The sequence below is a fragment of the Monopterus albus genome, unplaced genomic scaffold (assembly GCF_001952655.1).
Source record: "Monopterus albus unplaced genomic scaffold, M_albus_1.0 scaffold210.1, whole genome shotgun sequence".
Taxonomy (NCBI): domain Eukaryota; kingdom Metazoa; phylum Chordata; class Actinopteri; order Synbranchiformes; family Synbranchidae; genus Monopterus; species Monopterus albus.
Genome location: NW_018128090.1, coordinates 655,279 through 664,673, shown reverse-complemented (window position 1 = coordinate 664,673; position 9,395 = coordinate 655,279). Strand labels below are relative to the sequence as shown.

Sequence of the window (9,395 nt, the reverse complement as noted above, 5' to 3'; positions counted from 1 at the left end):
TATGGAACCAACTCCCAGTCTCAGTTCGGGAGGCGGACACCCTCTCTACCTTTAAGATTAGACTTAAGACTTTCCTTTTTGATAAAGCTTATAGTTAGGGCTGGATCAGGTGACCCTGAGCCTTCCCTTAGTTATGCTGCTATAGGCCTAGGCTGCTGGGGGGCCCCATGATGCTCTGAGTTTCTCTACATCCACATCAACCTGACCAGTGTTTGATTGTTTGTTGTGTCTTTGCTGCTTTTCATCTTTTCTCTCTCCTCTATCCACTCACCCCAACCGGTCGAGGCAGAAGGCCGCCCACCATGAGCCGGGTTCTGTCGGAGGTTTCTTCCGTTAAAGGGAGTTTTTCCTCCCCACTGTCGCCAAGTGCTTGCTCAAGGGGGATCTGTTGGGTTTTCCCTCTGTAATAATAGTGATAACAGTAAGGTCTAGACCTTACTTTGTAAAGTGTCCTGAGATGACTTTTGTTGTGATTTGGTGCTATACAAATGAAATTTGATTTGATAATATACCAAATGTAGTGGTCTATGTTAACTTTGGACGATTCATTCTGCATTTAATGACAATAACAATATTTGATGCTCTTGTCCCACAGTCCAAATGATGTTTGTTTTATGCACATTTAACAAACAGATGAACCTGAGGCAGGAAGGGAAAATGTGGAGGAAGCTGTCAGTGTCTATGGAGACAGGGGTGTGACCACCGGCCGTCCACTGCACAATACAGTTTTGAAGTAATATATTATGGGGCCTTACAAGTAAAAAAAAAAAAAAAAAAAAAAAAAAAAAAAAAGATTAGATTGTGTTTTTTTTAAATTCATGATTTGTTGAGAGATTTACTTGTAAAAGTTTAAATTTGACAAATCAAATGGGCTGCTTGACAAATAATAGTGTGAAATTCAAAGAAAAGTGCAGTACAGGGCCAGACTTCTACAGCATAAAAACATGAGTGTTTTTAAAGAGCCTGTGTGATGCTTTTCCCTGTTTGTTGACTGATCTACAATTTTACAACAATGAATTCTCATCTTAGACGTGACCTAAAGCTCAAAATATGAGGTGAGCATATGTTCTAGTATTTCTATGTAGATGTAACTTGGCTTATACACACAGCAAAATCTCATTCATAAGACTTTTTTCTAGCAAAATTAAGTATTATGTGATATTTTAAGGATTTCCTTGAATGGTCATAATTTCCAGGCAGTCGTGCGTTCATGTGAACTTGCCTGACATCCACTGGTGCCGTTGTAAAAGCGGAATTTTTCGACTGCTCCTGGTTTTGTGGATATATTTTCCGTCCTGCTGCTGCACTGTGACCAGAGGATGTAGAGAAAAATGCAGGGTCTGAAGTTACTGCATGTCTGGGAATGTTTCTGTACAGGTACTCAACATTTTACCTAACTGGGTCTAACCTACAAGCAGCCACTTGTGAAGTGAAGGTGGTTAATGATCAGCTCAATGATGTATTCCCCCAGAGCACAGTACCTGTTTGTTTGAGTGCTTGACGCCTGTGTCTCCTGCAAGTCATGTGTCACTGGTTAATGAGCAGATTAATGACCCATGATGTTAATGTCAGCACTACAGATACCTGTTGGTTAAGTTCATTTAACACATTTAATTCATGCAGCAGACATTCAAGAAAATAAATGTGATGGGGGCCTGTGTCCTGGAAGAGCTTTATGCTCGGCACCACCCCTGTTTTCAAGCCTTCAGATGTAAACCTTGAAGGCATTTTATTATGCTGCGAGTTATTTACATGCTAATAATAGTTTGTTTGATTTTGACGTGTGAATGAGATTGTGGATCATAACCAGGATTTGTTAATACAAATGTAACTGAGTCAAACTTAACTTTAGAGAACATCCAAACATGTAGCATGCAAAAACTAGACAGAATATTGACTGTACTTTAATTTTATGTATCACAGTACACGTATTCTAGGCAGCCCCCCAGGTGTCCCTGTGCACGTGCAGTGATTTCCACTATAGAATCATGTCTCTTTTTAATGCAGTGCTGCCTGAGGGCCAGAAGGTCACAGCCATTCACTACTGGCTTTTGGCCCCATGCCGTGATTACAGACTTCTCCAAAGTTTCTGAATCTTTTAATGATATTGTATAGATGATGAAAATCAGCAGATCTTTGCAATTTCACAGTGAGAAGTGTTATTCTTAAATTGTTGAACTACTTGTCAAACGGAGCAGTGAATCTCGCCCACCCCTCTCTCTGCCATGCTGTTTTTATACCCATTCTGATGCCTGTTGGCAATTCATCTAAATATTTTTTGAAATGTATTGCTGGCCTCATAATTTTAAAACATAATTATGTATAAATATAATTTAAAAAAATCAAAATCTATACACTAGCATTTTACCAAATGAATGTAAAATAGGTTTTTGAAACATTCAATTCAGTTTATATTTACAATTTACACAGCCTCCCAACTTTTTGGGAAAAGGGGTTGCAATTAAACAATCAAAAACGTTTCATACTCATTTTGGTTACATTTTTGCTTAATCGTAAAATCATTTTTCTATTCACTATTTTCAAACTGTTCTTGTACTTTTATATTCTGAGCTAATTTGATGTATTTACTTATGAATGAATCAATGGGCCTCTTGCCATTTGACCACAGTGTTAGAAAATCCCGGCGACACCCCTACAGACAGGCTTCAAAGCAGTAAGGGATTTAGGTATGCCCCCTCCAACAGACGCGCACGGTGGGTGTTTCTTCCCTCCAGCTGAGTGAATAGAGGCGGCGCTGCACCTCGCTGCTCGCTCAGAAACTGGCCGCGTCTGCACGCTCTCACACAGGCTGACACGTGAAAGGCGCTCCTCTCTACCACTGTGCATCTCACGGGATCTGGAACTAGACACGCATCATATGCTTCAGGTAGGTCACGATAGACTCTTTAACACTTTATTCGGGGCCGGGGGCATTGTTCTGTGTGCATGTGTTGATGTTTTGGTGTGTCTAGACTGGATGTTCGGGGCGTAATTTGACCGCTTCAAGTCACAGGTGTGCTGAAACAGATCCGTGTCTGTAAATGCGGCTTTTGCGCGGGTAGCCGCTTGGGAATGAAGCCCGTGACACTGCCAGGCTGTCACAGCGGTTGGGTCCGACTTTTAGCGTGGGTGTGCGGGCTGGACTGTTGAGCGCAAGTCGGCTGTCCTGCCACGACTTTATGATAAAGGTAAGAGGACTCTGGTCAGTGCGCGTCTGTAGCACCGCTGCATGAGCTTTGAATTCCCGGCAGTCTTTAACCAACACCCGCGTGGTCGTACTGTGCGTGCAGCTGGAAATGAAATGAAATGCTGGCTACTGTAAATAGCAAAGCCTCCACAAGTACACAGGGAGAGCAGCAGCGACGGCTGTGGCTTTATCTCAGAACGCGGCTCTTTGCGGTCTGATGGACCTTTACAAATAAAGTGGGTGTCAGAGAAACTGATGTGCGTTTCTGAGAACGGAATACGTTCGGATGACGCCTGTCCATCCAGCTGCTGTTTACAGTGCCACCAAATCACCAGTCTGTTAAAGCAGCTCTTATCACCTCCAGAGTCCTCTAGAGAGGGTGATGAAGAGGAGAATAGCACTGTAACAAAGAATAGGAACAGGCTTGGGTAGAGTGGCATTGATGATCATGATGGCATTTTATAGACTACTGTTTGAATGACCTGCTCTATTAAAAATATATCTACACATAGTCAGCTGAGGTCAATGTAAGTGTAAGCGCTAGAAAGGACAGGTTGTCAGTCTCAGGTTTGATGCTGAGAACAGCATGAAGGTGTAGAAAACAAGGCAGCGGAGAGAGAGCTCCCCTCAGGCTGTGAAGCTGGAGCAAAGATTATACCAGCTGAGCTGTAGCCGCACTGTCTTTTATCAGCAGCCGACTTGTGAGGACTTGTGTGTGTGTGTGTGTGTCTCTTCATAAAAGGCTCAGAGTTTCCTTTTCTTTATTTTAGTCATGCATCACTTAAGAATGTGCACCTGCTGTCAGAGCTCAGCTGCTGCACACAGACTGAGTCTAAAAAGGATGGAGTAACTTTTTACTGCTTAAAAACCACCAACTTGCTGTGGAAAATGAACAGTGTCCTCCTGTGTCCAACACTTTGACTCAACCGTCCACCGACCTACTTGTTGGACTTTGTTGCTCTGTAATGCCATCACTTGACATCCTTGCTGTTCCAGTAGTAATTTCTATCCCCACTAGGGTTTGGTGCTTAAACACAGACATGTCATTTTGGGGTACTTGCTGAGTCAGCTGGTGCTCTTTTTTTTTCTTTTCATGGTCGGATAGTCTTCTAGAAATGGCATTTTCCCTTCAAATCGCATGTTAACCCTAGGTGGAAAAAGGATTGACATCAGGCCAGGCTTAGTGAGATCTTTAAAGCAACTGAAAACGTTGGACACGAGGATAACTTCGTCCCTTGGCTTGTGGCCAATGCAAATCACAGAGCAAACTTGAAGTGGTTCATGGCTGCTCTTGTCAGAAACTGATAGAAGTGAGTGGTAATGTGACTTAATCCAGTTCGAGAAAATTTTGACACTGTTGCTCTTAACACTGAGAGGAGCAGACGTCCCAAACCTACCACAAATTACTGCTGAAGCCACATTTTGTCAATGAATCTTTTTCATTTGGCAGGGTAGTAAGTATGAGTGAAGCTGCAGTTGACTTCGTTTGAATCCCCTGCCACTAAGATCTTAAATCAAGCTGTTATAGATGCATGTCTGACAGCAAGGGAGAACAAACAAATGTGAAAGTTATCTGCTGATGAATCTGAAATGGTGTCTGAAGAAACCAGAAACTGCAATTACTCAGGTGTCTTGGTGCAGGAAGGAAAGAGGTCTACTGGGGAGAAAAGAGCTGTAAAATAATTCTGCAAGCTCCAACAAAAGCTTGTAAATGTTCTCACATTATGCTGCAAATTCCCTTGGGTACCTGCTGCACAGGAGCTGATTCACACTTCCTGCTAGAATGGAATAAGAATTGTGGTTTGCGTGAGCAGTGATGGTGAAGACAGTGGCTGACAGGGGAATAGCACCCCTATAAAAATCAAAGCTAAAAACTTCAACCACTAAAATCAACTTTTTTTTTAACCAACAGCAGAACAAATATGTGTGTAATTTTAAGTGTGTTGCTTGTCATGACAAACCACAGAGCTCCTTGTTCTGGTTTTTCAGCCTGCAGTTTATTAAATGTTTTGACTCCATGTCTGTGCTCTCAGCAGCAGGCAGCTGGTTTCAAGGGAAAGGCTCTTCTAAACTCCGTGTACACTACCTGCCCAGCACCAAACAGCACTCACAATTAGCAGCCAGCTCAAGAGCCAGATGTTTTTCTCAAGCATTGGCGAAGACAGAATCAGAGTTGAAAGAGGAAATCTTGGGCTTAAATTCATGATGTGGACACAAACCATGTGTGCTCATGCTAATGTCTGCTGGCCAGAGTAGATGTGTGCGAAGGCACCTGTTTGCTAACGCACTAAAGCAACTATGTCGAATCTTTACATTAAATATGCAAATAGACCTCTAAACCTCTTGGCCTTTCTTGTATAGTGTTTATTGAAATCAGCCTTTTCCAATGTGTGGAACGAAGAGAAGAGAGAGTTTCTACTTTGCAGTGCAGGCTGGAGTTTCCACACCTACAGTCAGAGACACGCAGTCAAAGGGAAGAACTGGCAGAAAGCTGCTACTGTGGATGACTGGGCCAGCAGCCAGAGGCCACAGTTTACTTGGGGAAACCATAAGCTCTTTGGACTCATCTGAAAGAGGAACATTCTCACCCCAGCAGCCAAGTCTGCTCTCTCCTCTGCTCTGCTTTGGAGAATAATAGATTCATATTTGCAGATGATACCCAGATGGAATCTAATAATATACTTTTTTGTTTGCCTCTTTCACTCATTCATCAAATTGTAAACTTGTTTACAAGTGCCCCCCTCCCAGCCAGTCTGTTATCAATTAATGAATGAATAGCATTGAGGGAGCTGTGTGAGAACTGATCGTACATTATTTTCAGACCCCGCCCTGGCACTGCAACAGACAGCTGCTTATGCTTTGTATGTGTCTGTCTGTTTCTTATGTATTTGTCTCTGCCTACATGTCCACGTGCCACTGCAGCCCTCTAAAAGCTGACCTAAAAATCACACAACCCAGCCACGTCCTCCAGAACCTGTTTGGTTAGTCCAATTTAGATCAAAGCACTGAGAAGAGGCTTGTTGTGTAGCATACGCCCATTGGAATTGTTATTTACCCATTTCTTTATTTGGAGGAACTGACCACTGTTGCATGCTAAGAAAAGCCATGCATAAGGTATAAATAGCACACATAGTATTGTCAGCACTTTTACTAACGCACACAGACCAAAGAAAGAAAACAGATTTCCTTGCCACAGACACCTGTTCACCACATGTAAATGTAGATGTTATTTTTATGTAAGAAAGCCATTTTTATTTAAAAAAAAAATTTTGTAGTAATTTGAGCTTTTATTATGGAGGGCTATATCACCCAGAAAATTAAACCAAAACTTAAAATAAGCATTTTAATTTCTGCCAAGCAGGCTGTTGACTTTTTCACAGCATAACTCAAAAAGCAATGAATGGGTTTTGATAAATCTTTTTGGAGAAATACCATATGGCCAGTGGAACAATCCATTAGATTTTTATGGTGATTCGGATCATCTTCCAAACTTCACCACTGTGAGACAGGACCAATTTCAGTATTAACATCTCATAACATATACCACATACCAAAGTATGATTTGGATGCAAGTAATATTCTGGATGCGGTGATCCAGACTGTTCAAATTCATATGGCTCATGGAAAACTTGCTAATGTGAGGTGACAAATATACTTGGTCAAAGCTAGACAGTTAGCTAACAGTGTGTCGTCTTCCAGTAAAAAAACAAACATGATGTTTCTTGTTATTTAACAATGAATTACTTTTTTGTAAAACAACAAAACACAAATGGAAATCAGTACAATACATGTAGGCAAAATATAAGTTTCACTGTTCAGAAACATAAGCTACTGAGTCACATTAGCTTGCAGTGCTAATTACAAGCTCACATCTACGTTAGCGCTGACAAAAATCACACCACAACAAAGAAAAGTACAGCAACTATTTTCTGATCTTTGCATTTAAAACAAAGTAAACAGATACCCAGGGATGAATAGTAGCCAAGGCAACAGTGTTACGAAGTGATCATTATCTACTCTACCGTGTCTGATTTAACTCTGGGTGTTTCTTATCCTGATATTCATACTCCATGCTGGAGGTTGCTTTTCATGTTCAAGGAATCATATTATGAGGGTCAAACTATCATGAGAATATTTTGTTTAGGTGGAATGGCATTATGGGGAAACTGATCTGCCTTGGCAAAGGTTTGTGTTCTCTGTGTGCTGTCTAGTATTTTTCTCTTTTGGGCTATAGTTTTGATGCAGTAGTTTTAAAATGTTCAGTTTGCAATTTCTCTGAGTCACTGTAAAACTTCAGATGTGGCCCAAGTAGGAATCACCTATCAATTTGAGTGTTCGATACCAAAAAGACATTCAGTGGAGTATTCCTTTAAGGGTAAAAACATTAATTCTGTTCTGACATATCTTTCATGAAGATCTCTATCTGAAGGTTGTGACTCTCCCTCATTTAGCACTGATTGCTAATTATGGAGGACCTGAGTATTCCTCACATGCTTGGAACTTTACAGCTGATGTTTTCTGTTTGTGTGTGTGTGTATTCTCCTCGTTCACACAGAGCGCCGATGTAGGTGTTTTGTAGCTTTAAGTGTTTATGAAGCTGCTGCAGGGCCTTCATGCAACATACTAAGAATGTCTCAGCAGCGATAAGTATTTTTCAACAAAATCAGAGGAGGCGTGGAGCTGTTGACAGAGACAAATGAGCATATCTGTACTGTGGAAACAGCAGATTTCAACATGATAACTTTGCACTGACCCTGTATTAATGGTGGTAGAGAGAGCGCACACACAAGATACAGTACTTGGAAGTTGTACCAAGGCATGTGTTTGGATAGACAAGCCTTGTTATTCACATATGGAGGACTCTAAGTTGGGGGCGTGTGTGTGTGGATGCTGCAGGTGATATACTGTATAATAAAAGTGAAAATGCAACCACAGTCACATTGCTTGAGACGGGGAACATTTGCAGCTGTGGCCGCTTGTGCTGCCCAAACAGGCTGCTGACACACAGAAAAATCAGATGAAGAATGAATTTGTAGTTACTCATTTGAAATCTTTTTGTTCAGACTTGGACTACTAAAGGTCTTATAAATGCAAACAAGGCAAAGTGTGTGGGTAAGGTTTGGAGAGCTTGTGTCAATACTAACCCAACGTAATGTTACAGCAACATATAGAGAGCAGCATGTACAGGTAGTAGTCAGACACAGAGTAGCGGTATCAGCAATCAGGAAACAGAAGGATGAAGAGCCGAGGACTTAGGCACTTAACCAAAAGAAACGGTAAGCTTGCTGACTGACCAGACGCAGATTTATCAGAGCTGCTGAAATGCGGAAACAAACAGGAACTAGTAGCACAGGACGGGAACACGAAGTCAAAAAGACAGTAAACTCAGGACATGAACACATAATGCTAACCGGGTAGCGTAGCATAAACGTAAGGTAACGGTATAGTATGAGCCAGCAAAGAGGCGGCGGAAGACAGGGTGTATATATACCTGACAGGACCGGGAGAGAATGAGCAGCAGGTGGGGGAAATGATGGCTGATTGCAGAGAGAAACCGCAGGGGACAGGACCGGGAGATAACAAGCAACAGGTGAATGACATGGCGACTAATTGTGGTGACGGAGTAGAGGGGAGAGAACAGGTAAACAGAAACATAAATCCAAGCAGGGGCCCGTTTCAAGAAGGAGGTTTAACAAACTCAGAGTTCAAACCTGAACTTTGAGTTGACTTACCCAGAGTTGGAAAACTTGGAGTTTTCGGTTTCAGAACAGCTGAAAAGAGTTGGTTTAATCAACTCTGAGTAGTTAGACTCAGAGTTAGGCGCGTCCAGCGTGACTATAAAAAGCCCTGAACAATGACATTAGACATTACGAGTCACCATGGCAACAGGACGAAGCAAAAATAGGTCTGCGTTTTTCCCCGACAGAAATGGATGTGCTACTACAAGCATATAGTGACTACGAGCCCATATTTCGTAAAAAAAAAAAAGCAACACGGCTGCAGCGGCGAAAGAGAAAGAGTTAGCTTGTGGGAAAATAGCTGCCCGAGTCAATGCGTACGTTTACATTTTAATCATACAGTGTTCGGTGTAAGTAATTACTAAATAATGTTAGTAATGTTATTATTTGTCACTTGTAAAGTAAGGAATGGTTCTTAATTCTTCAATAATTGAATGAGTAACTTCAGTAATTGCATAAAATACCGATTT

At 41.6% G+C, this 9,395-nt stretch overlaps 1 protein-coding gene across 5 annotated transcripts in view; it reads left to right on the top strand.

The window, feature by feature from the left end:
• The first annotated feature begins 2,798 nt into the window (after positions 1-2,798).
• Positions 2,799-9,395, top strand: part of cemip (cell migration inducing hyaluronidase 1) — a 403,506-nt gene continuing 396,909 nt past the window's right edge. For 2 of the 5 annotated variants that reach the window (XM_020618886.1, XM_020618887.1), the window contains exon 1: positions 2,799-2,887. The gene's annotated coding sequence lies outside the window, so the exon portion shown is untranslated. Of the gene's footprint in view, positions 2,888-8,337; positions 8,778-9,395 lie in introns of those variants that run through there. The other 3 variants (XM_020618888.1, XM_020618885.1, XM_020618884.1) reach the window with 2 other exon arrangements.